Below are 10,491 nucleotides of genomic sequence, written 5' to 3' on the forward strand. Positions count from 1 at the left end.
TCAAGTACTTACAAATTATATTATGAAGACTAAAGATAAGTTTCAAAAATAAATTCCAGGCTCCTGACACTGAACCAGAAGATAAGAATTGTCCTTGTGCTAAAACAAAAACTGGTCAGCTAGTCAGCCTTTACTATTTTGATGTCATATGTGATCTTGATGTGACCTGCTTTATCAGGCGCTTGTGATAAATTTCACAAAGCAGATACTTTGTTAAATTATATGTCATTTGAGCAATGTTTTAATTAAGAAAATTAATCAGAGTAGATTATTTTTAGCTCATAATGATTCAATAATACCTTGACTTTTTTTTTTTTAGTTTGTTGTATAGTCTATAAAAATTAGATCTTCCTCTGTCTTGGAAACTTTGGAGGCCTAGTAGGAACAGGAATCCTAAAACGATGGATGTTTGTGGTCCACGGGCATTTTTGCTGGCTATAAGTGAGGTCTCTGGAACCAGAAGGAGCACACAGCTCTTTTTGAAATTGAAAGTGTTTATTCCAGAGATGAAATTGGATTTTATCTAGGCAAGAGATGTGCTTATGTGCACACAGCAAAGAACAACACAGTAACTCCTGGTAGCAAACTGAAAAAACCTGAGTAATTTGGGGAAAAGTAACTCATGCTCATGGAAACAGTGACACGGTTACGCCAAATTTGAAGTAACCTTCCTGCTAAAGCCACAGAATCCGTGTGATGCTGTACCCTTCAAGGATCTAAACTTACTGAAAAGTAAATAAATAAAGGTATAGATTTTTTTTTAAAAAAAAGTCCATAAAAACTAAATTTGTGACCATGGGGTTAAGAGAATAATCCTTTTTTTTCCTTCTATGGTATGATACTTAAAGTGATTCTTGACTTTTCCCCCTCTGGAACGCAAATACAATATGATGATTTGTTTTGTTCCCTAATTAATGTTGCTTTGTAACTGGGAAACAATAGACAAATGCATCAACCCCAAAATTACAATCTTAGGGAAGACATGTTTTTTTTGGTTTTGTTTTTTTGTTTTTGTTTTTTTCTAAATTGTGTCTGCTTAGCTAACTCAAGTCTGGGGGGAAATTACTAGCTGCCTTAGACTGACATAATAGATTTCTAAGGAAGGTAAAGAAAATGCATGCATTAAAGGAGGACCACAATGCCCACCTATCAGAATGGCTAAAATGAAGATGATAGAAAATATCAAGTATTTACAAGGATTTGGGACAAATGGGATTATTATACATGGCCGATTAGGGTTCATATCGCTACAACCACTTTAGGAAATAATTTGATGGTATTCACTATGGCTGAACATGTGCATACTTTTGGGCCAGCAATTCTACTTGAAGGTATATATGAAAGGTATAAAAATGCCAAAAGACATAATAAGGGGATGTTCATAGTAGTCTTAGTCATATAATGCTAAGCTGGAAACACTGAAAATGTTCATCTACATTATAATAGATAAACGGTTGCACATTTATTTAGAATTGGAATTCTAACCAAAAATGAGAATAAACAAGCTACATCTATGTGCAGCTAAAAGATGAATCTCACAAACACAATGTTGAGTGAAAAGCTAGAGGCAAAAGGGTAAATACTGTATGAATTCATTTATAAATAGTTCAAAAACCCCGCAGGCAAATTGAATGTAACATATTAGAAAGCATAATGCTATTCTTGAGGTACAGAATAGTGACTAGAAGGGACATGGGGAGGATCTTAGAGTTCTATATCCTTGTATTTCTTTAAAAGGTTACTTACATTTGTTCACTTTGTGACAATTTATTAAGCTATACAGTCATGATTTGTGCAGTTTTGTATGTGTGTTAAATGTGAATGAAAAAATATTAAGTTAAAAAAAGGGAGTCTGTCAGTGAATTCTAAAATATATAGATTCCACGTTCTTTTTTTTTTTTTAAGATTTTATTTATTTACTCATGAGAGACACACAGAGAGAGGCAGAGACAGAGGCAGAGGGAGAAGCAGCTCCCTGAGGGAAGCCTGATGTGGAACTTTAATCCCAGCACCCCAGGATCATGACCTGAGCCAAAGGCAGATGCTCAACCACTGTGCCACCCAGGTGCCTCTACATTCCACATCCTTAAGTGTAGTGGTCAAAGGGACTCGTTGACAGAATTAAGTAAGCACTCTATATTATGGTTAAAATAATTAAAGAAGTGTCAGCATCTGTGTTTAAGAATGCATTGAGCTATTTGGAAAATTATCAGACAGGAAATGCACACATTCTCTTCTTAGTACAAAATAAGTGGTTCTGTTATGCCCAATTAAAGACTTAGCTTTCTGACCTGAAGAAATTGAAAATTAGATTAAAAGAGATTTTTGAGGTGTTTTTTGAAATAAGGCAGACTCCTCAAGGTAATTTTGAAGAGTTTGGCTGCCCTTCTCAGAAGTTCTTTCTTTTCTTTTCATAAAGCTCTCAAAAACAAAAAAGGTTGAGTTCTGCAGGAATTAGAGGATGTTGAGAGTTCCCTGGAATGAATGTTGTTTCTTAGCTGACAAATCTCTTTTCTTTCCCCAAAGAATAAATTTAGATATGCAAAAACATAAGCCATTCACGTCAATCCTGTCTGTCTGCCAATAATTGCATCTAGCAATAGGCATGTGACTCAGATCTTGCCAGTGAAACAAAGAGGAGTTGTGTCTGGGGCTTTTGGAAAATTTTTTTCCTTAAGGGTAAGCACTTTTTGGCTTGCACTGGCCTCTGTGAGGATGTGATGATGTTCAGAGCTGGGCCAACCATCTCCCATAAAGGGAGAGATCAGAAGAGCCTGGGTCTTAGGGGATGACTGATTCTTTGCATCAACTGTGGGACTGCCCACTTTAGAACTTCCTGTTAAGTGACCAACAAGTGTCCTTATATTTTAAGCCATGTTCAATGCATTATTCTATTTTGGCATCCAAAGCATATCAAGTGATACAAATTATCTTTCTTTTTTGTCTAAATGTAATCTACATTGGTTTCTTCTAAATCCTAAAATGAAATGGCAAACCACTAATGTATTCTCAACACTGATTTAATAATATCTTTAAATACAGCTGGATTATTTAAACATTTTCCCCCTGCCCCCCCTGCTCAAAGCTCTTCTTTTTTTCTTTTAATTTATTTTATTTTATTTTATTTTATTTTATTTTATTTTATTTTATTTTATTTTATTTTATTTTAAAGATTTTGTTGATTTAACATGAGAGGGAGGAGAGGCAGAGGGGGAGGGAGAACTGATTCTCTGCTGAGCAGGGAGCCTGATGCAGAGCCACCCCAGGACCCTGAGATCATGACCTGAGCTGAAGGCAAACGCTAACCAATTGAGTCACCCAGCTGCCCCTTAATTAATTTGTAATTAAATTTTATTAAATGTATTAAATTCAGTAGTGTTAACTAAATCTGTTCTGCAGCAGATATCTAGAACTTTTTCATCTTGCAAAACTGAAGCTCTATTCATTGCAGAGCAACTCCATGTTTCCCTTTTTCTCAGGCCCCTGGTGACATTGTTCTACTCTCTGTTTCTATTTGTTTGACTACTGTAGACACTTCATATAAGTGACATAATATAATATACAGTATTTGTATCTGGCTTATTTCACTAAGCATAATGTCCTCAAGATTCATCCATGTTGCAGCATGTGACAAGATTTCCTTCTTTTCAAAGACTGAATAATATTCTATTGTATTTATATGCCACATTTTCTTTATCCATTTATCAGTGAATGGAAATTTGGGTTGATTTTACCTCTTGGCTATTTTGAATAATACTGCAATGAACATGGGTATACATATATCTCTTTAAGATCCTTCTTTCAATTTTCTTGGTTATATATCCAAAAGTCAGATTGCAGGGTGATATGGTAGTTATATTTTTAATTTTTTGAGGAATCATCATACTGTTTTCCATATCAGCTAGTTTAAACAATTTAATATTTAAATAATTTTATATTTAAACAAAATTATAGCATAATAGTATGGATATACAAATTGATACATTAAAACCAATAAAATATTATGTATGAAAGAAAAAGCATGATATAGGATAAACTGAAAATTTTCGTATATTTTTTTTGAAAACTTATAAGTAACTGTTTCAAAGGCATTTTTAAAAATAAATTCAGATGGCCAGGGTCACCTGGGTGGCTCAGTTGGTTAAATGTCTGCCTTTGGCTCAGGTCATGATCCTGGGGTTTTGGGGTGGAGCCCCACATTAAATTCCCTGCTCAGCAGAGAGTGTGCTTCTCCCTCTCCCTCTGCTCCTCCTCCTGCTCATGTTCTCTCTTGCTGTCTCTTTCCAATATATAAATGAAATCTTAAAAAAAAAAATTCAGGCAGCCCTGATGGCCCAGCAGTTTAGCACCTGCCTTCAGCCTGGTGTATGATGCTGGAGTCCCGGGATCAAGTCCCACATGGGGGCTCCCTGCATGGGGCCTGCTTCTCCTCTGCCTGTGTCTCTGCCTCTCTCTGTCTCTGTGTCTCTCCTGAATAAATAAAATCTTTAAAAAAAATTTCAAATGGCCGATAGCAGTACTGTTAATTTTTTTTAAAGGATTTTATTTATCCATTCATGAGAGACACAGAAAGAGAGAGAGAGAGAGGGAGAGAGGGAGAGACACAGGCAGAGGGAGGAGGCTCCATGCAGGGAGCCCAATGTGGGACCCGATCCCAGGACTCCAGGATCACGCCCTGGGCCAGTGACACTAAACCCCTGAGCCACCTGGGCTGCCCTAGCAGTACTTTTATTACTATTTTTACTATTAATTTTACAGATTACCAATATAGTAGTATTACTACTATTTTATTTTTGCAAAACATCAATTGGGTTTGTTTACCAAAAATTGTGTGTGTGTAAACTTGTGTGTAAAATTGATTATAAGAAAAATAAAGTAAAATTTATTATGAAAATCATATACATATGATACATATTCAATAGGTCATTGTGGTTGGACAGATAGTGATGAATGAAATGGCTTCGAAGGACTTTGAATATCACACTTCAGTTAACATTCTACTTATAAATTGAACTGTTAGACAAGTTTTCATTTCCTCCAGTAACTAATATAGCTAATTAAAAGTGAAAGCAGGCAGTCAAGTTTGTGGGTGGACTCCTCTTGGTTCTGGTAATACCAATGGGAAGGGATGTTACATAAGAAAATGGTGGCTGACAGGGAAATTTTCCCTCAGATGGCAATGAGTGTAACCCTAAAAAAATAAGTGCAAGGTTTTAATGTCATCTCCCTAATATTTTTCTGTTCGAAAATTATGGGAACTTTAAATAGAAAATGGCTTTACAAATTAAAGTCTCACTAAATGAAGTGTTTGGAATCCATCTTCTTTTTTCTTGGTTCTTTTCCCTCATGGGGCTTAACTCTGGGTTTTAACCTCTGATTTGAAAATTAATGATTGTGTCATCTTGGGTCAGTACAATCTTTCCAAATTTTTCTTGCTGAATTTTATAAATGGAGGATATTATCTCACAGAGATGCTCTCAGGATTAAATGAGTAATGCAGGGACAATACCTCACATTTAGTACATGATCCATGACTAATAACAGTTACATTTAATGACTTCTTCTGACTTGCTTTATCTTCATAGGTACCGTTTTGTTTGTTTTATATTTTACACCAAAGGGAAAAGAAATCAGGGCCAGGAAAGTTAAATAAGATCCCAAATCACACAGTTAGTCAGTAGATAAATGATGGATTTAAAGCCTGTCTGACTTGAAAAATCTGTGTATTTTTACTATTATGTTATATTGCACTCTTTGCATAGAGCAAAACAAAAACAATTATGTTCACAGATACAGGTGATCTACAGATAATAACCGGGCCAGCCTGTGAGTATCTGCCAGGAGCTTGTCACAGGGAGGAAGCGCCCGATCTCCTTACTTCCCCATATTCTGCAACAGTGAACTCTGCCTGCCCAGTAAGACTGTGTCCTCTTAAAGCTTACTTTTGCATATAAATATGCAAAGAATTCAGAGGGAAACTGAAAAAGAGCAGAGAACCTGGAGGGAAACTGAAAAAAGATAAGAGGTTCTACCATAATTTCCTGAAATCCTTGAACTAAGTATCATTTTGTTTGAAGGAATTAAGATTTCTTTCTGCTATTCAAGGAGATGATTTTTGGTCTTAATGTTTCTAAATGTCGCTACAAGCTGTGATATAAAAAAAAATCTGACTTTTGATTTCCACCGTGTTTGCCAAAATTTCAACTTGTTGAGTAAAAAATGCATTGATTTTTGGCACAGTCATACTCACATCTCCAAAAATGACTTCATGCTACCAGATTTACTGACATAAAAACTCCCCCATGTACATTTTTTTCTTCCTTCAATGCAGTTCCCTCTGCAGAACTTCTTTGTAAAGAGTTAATTCTGCAGGCATATCTCCAAAAAAGGCCTTGTGCTATGATTCTTCTCAAGATTTACTGGCAAAAATATTTGGTGTTTATTTTTCTTCCTCCCTTCAGTGCTACACATGCATACACACCCCACAGTATTTCCCTGTAATGATTTAATTCCCCCATGGATGAACTTTTTACAATAGAATCTCAGACACATTCCCAGAAGTTAGTTCTGGGAAGAAGAAGCTCTGTTCCTTGAACCCTCTGCTGACCCTAACCAGAAGTGGCAGCTCCCATTTCTCAATCTCTTGCTTTACTTTTGGCTCTGTTTCAAACTCTAAGAAAAGTTATCCTTAAGTAGTTAAGAACTCTCTGTGCAAGCATTGCTCTCTGCAGCTCAAATTTCACATTTTTTCCATTTTTTTCTGAAAGGATCTTAGATTTCCTATAGTCCTTGACTTGTAGCAGCCTAGTTCATTTTCTCAGCAACAATCCAGATAGTTTTCTATTTCCCATCACTATTTAGCTTATAATATCTACAGCCAGGATGTACCTCTTTCTCTTTCCCATTTATAAAAAGGGAAGAATTTTCAGGAGACTACTCAACTGTATGATTCTTTTCAAGCAATCCAAACTTTGGGAAATAGAGGATTCTAAAGTTTACTGAACACAGAACTATATCTTTTTAGGGAAAAAATTTAAAGAGGAGCACAAATATTCTAAAGACAAATGTAAGAAGCAATAGGTAGGGATTTATTGGGAACAGCATTGGACCACAGTGGCATACAGGGATGATTCAAGCTGAAGAGGCACAGTGCTGAGAAGGGATCAGGAAGATCCAACTACACCTATTCCTAAACTCTCAAATTTCCAGATCAACTTCGTGCAGCCACAATTCTTTAGGATTCATGCCATTTTCTTTATTAAAATAGTTTGGAGGCATGTATTTATGAGTGGGAAGATAAGGCAGAGAAAAGTGCAGGAGAAAAAAAATTGCCACAAGGCAGACAGCAAGAAATAAAGCGAATAAAACAATCTTATAAAGAAAGTGTTTAAATGAATAGTAGCAAAACTATGACCTTTTGAATTTACTCACTTAGGATACCAATTCCTTATTTTTTCAAAAATTGTTTATTTTTGAGCAGATTATTTTGAAGGGATGGCCCCTCTCAGTTCTTCTATTTGTCCCCCCTTTTTTAAGCTACGGGTAAATAATAGTGAGTAGGTTTATTTTGGATAAGTGTTAGGAATATGAAGTAGAATTATCAGCTTGTTTTATAAAGTTTTGTGGTAGAGGAGGGAAACTTACTATAAAGACTATTTTATAATCAATTTTAGCAATTTATTAATAATTTTCCAAATCATCCAAAGGAAATTGAAGTGGAATTACAAGTTAGTAGCAATTATTATTATCAACTTTTACTGGTATTGGCAATCAATACAATACAAATCAGCCTAATCCTTTATTTTATAGAAAGAAAAACCAGTTCTATGTGGTTCCCAAGATCTTATTTTACCAAACCTGACAAAAAAAGTACCAGAATATTATTTTTATTCTTACCGTGTAATCTTGCTTTGATTTCTCCTCTGAAAAGCTGCAGTTCTGTGTTCAGAGAGCTTGCAGATTCTATTTATTACCCAAAGTTTGGCAGAGAACCAAATCACTGTAAGAAAGAGATCTGAGTAAGTGAGATTTTGGTAGGTTTTTAATTGCATTCAAAGAGCCAACAGAGTTACAATCCTCTCAACATTCAAGATTCCCTGTTTTCTGTCTTTTCCCCATCTCCATCTTAAAATTTAATACAAGAATTGTAGATTTCATGGTTTTTAAAAAATTTCCAACTCACATCAGAATTATCTTATATGCAACCTCCCACTCCCATTTCCAACTCACAGTCCTCCTCTGCCCCCACACATTACAATTTGGCTCTCTTTAGAGTTGAACTTCACCTTCAGCACTGTCCATATGGAAATTCTTGGAGAGGGTTTTATTTGTTAATGAGAAGTTCCTGAACTTACTTTTTCCCATGAACACACCAAATCTACAGCTACATATTGGATCGATTCCCTATGAAGAAGACCTGCAAACTAGAGGAACTGCTCTCCACAACAAAGAATAGCAGCAACAGTATACAACAAAAAGAACCACATCAAGATGGGTAGGAGAGGTACAGACAGAATCTCACAAAAAAATAAATCTGACCCCTGGCATGGCAACAGACAATAGAGAAGGAGACACCACCAGATGGGTGCTTTTCCCAGAGGAGCAAAAAGTTAGTCTCCCATATTGGGTGCCCCAGCCTGTGGGATCTGCACTGGAAAGACAAACTCCAAAATCTGGTTTGGAAAACCAGTGTGTCTGATGACAAGGAGTCCCAGAATACAATAAAAAACTGAGACTCTTTTCTTGGAGAGCTCATATATAGTCTTACTTGTCCCAAGACCCAGTGAAAAAACAGCAATTTGAAAAGCACCTATACTATATGAGGAACATTCATTTGCTAATTTGGAAGCATTGGCTGAAGGGGCAGGGGACAGTTAAGGTTCTTCCTGGAGATGGAGATGCTGGTGGACACAGTTATTGCACTCTCCACGTAGCCTGCAAGTATAGGCAGGTGAGCTCAGATGCAGCACCCTCTTACAACCTTGCTGTGATGGAGGGGGGGAGCACTTACACCATGTGGTGAGGCCAGAGAGCACAGGGGCAGTTGTAGTGCCCCTCCACTTCCTGGCTGGGGTAGGCAAGAACAAGTAGTTACTACATTCCAGCTTTCAGCCCAAAGCTGGTACTTTTGCACTGCATTACTGAAGGCTGGGGGAGGCGGGGCAGATATGTAGTGAAAACACCTACCCAACTGCATTTCTGAAGCTGGTGAGGATAACCCACTTCCTACACTCTCTAGCTGTCTTGCACAAACCAGCGGGCATGCACAGTCCATACAAGAGACACTCCTTGATTGCCTGACCCTGGTGGCCAAGACTGTAACAATTGGAAAGATAGTTTTTGGTGGGCCATCAACCCCAAGGCACTACACAGACAGCAAACTAAAACACAACCCCAATCTTCCTGTGAAAAAGATCTATTTATTTAGCCTGGAGCTTCAGCCTGAGGGACAGGCTTTAGGTATCCCATACATCTAGAGGATGAGGAGTGCATCCTGGCAATATAAACAAAGATACACCATCCTTGCATACCCCCTTGGCCTTGCTAGAGATTGATAAGACTTCCCAGAAAAGAGTTTATACACTCTTCTAGAGCCCCAATTATTGCAACTGCCACCCAGGGGACACTTCCATATCTCCTGGTCTGGAGGCCAGCAGGAATTATGATTGTGACCCAGAGAACTATATATTTGCATACTTTAAAAGCTGATGCCTGAGAGTGTGGTTTCCAATCAGCTTGAAACTAGATGCTAAATGAGATTCTTCCCCTTGAATCACTGACAGGTCTTAGCACACTCTCTACAATGGGGGAATATCAAGAATAAATCAGGTTATTTTGAGAATCACAAAGGTTTGAGAGACAACAAGAGCTAGGGTGAAGTTGAATGAGGTCATCACTTATACAAGGCTTCAAGGCTGAGAGAGGTAGTTCTTTTGTATAATACATAAAAATAAAGAGACAAGCAAAATGAGAAAACATAAATATGTTCCAAACAAAAGAAACAGGACAAAGCCTCAGAAATAGACATAAATGATATGGAGATAAGTAATTTATCTGATAAGGAATTCAAAGTAATAGTCATAAAGATGCTCACTGAACTTGTAGAAGAAATGATGAAACAATAAGAACTTCAGGTAGAGGGATAAAACTTAAGAAAATACCAAAAAGAAGTCACAGAGTTTAAGAATGCAATAACTGAACTTAAAAATAACCTAGTGGGTTCAACAGCAGACTGGATGAAACAGAAATGGATCAGTGAACTGTGGAACTCACCTAGACAGAGTAACAGAGGAAAAAAGAAAAAAATGGCAATAACTGAAGGTACATTTGGGATAACATCAAGGGGATATAACATTTGTGTTTTAGGGATCACAGAAAGAGAAAAGAAAGTGACAAAAAACTTATTTGTAGAAATAATGGCTGAAAATTGCCTTAACCTAGGAAAGGAAACAGACATCCAAATCCAGGAAGCCCAGAGAATTCCAGATAAAA

At 36.8% G+C, this 10,491-nt stretch overlaps 1 protein-coding gene across 2 annotated transcripts in view; it reads right to left on the reverse strand.

The window, feature by feature from the left end:
- IL33 (interleukin 33) overlaps positions 1–8,033 on the reverse strand; it is a 38,738-nt gene extending 30,705 nt beyond the window's left edge. Inside the window, exon 1 of one of the 2 annotated variants that reach the window (XM_055302803.1) lies at positions 7,897–8,033. The gene's annotated coding sequence lies outside the window, so the exon portion shown is untranslated. The remainder of the gene's footprint in view (positions 1–7,896) is intronic. The other variant, XM_055302804.1, reaches the window with a different exon arrangement.
- Between the last annotated feature and the right edge of the window lie 2,458 nt (positions 8,034–10,491).

The sequence above is a fragment of the Nyctereutes procyonoides genome, unplaced genomic scaffold (assembly GCF_905146905.1).
Source record: "Nyctereutes procyonoides isolate TBG_1078 unplaced genomic scaffold, NYPRO_anot_genome, whole genome shotgun sequence".
In the NCBI taxonomy this organism is placed as follows: domain Eukaryota; kingdom Metazoa; phylum Chordata; class Mammalia; order Carnivora; family Canidae; genus Nyctereutes; species Nyctereutes procyonoides.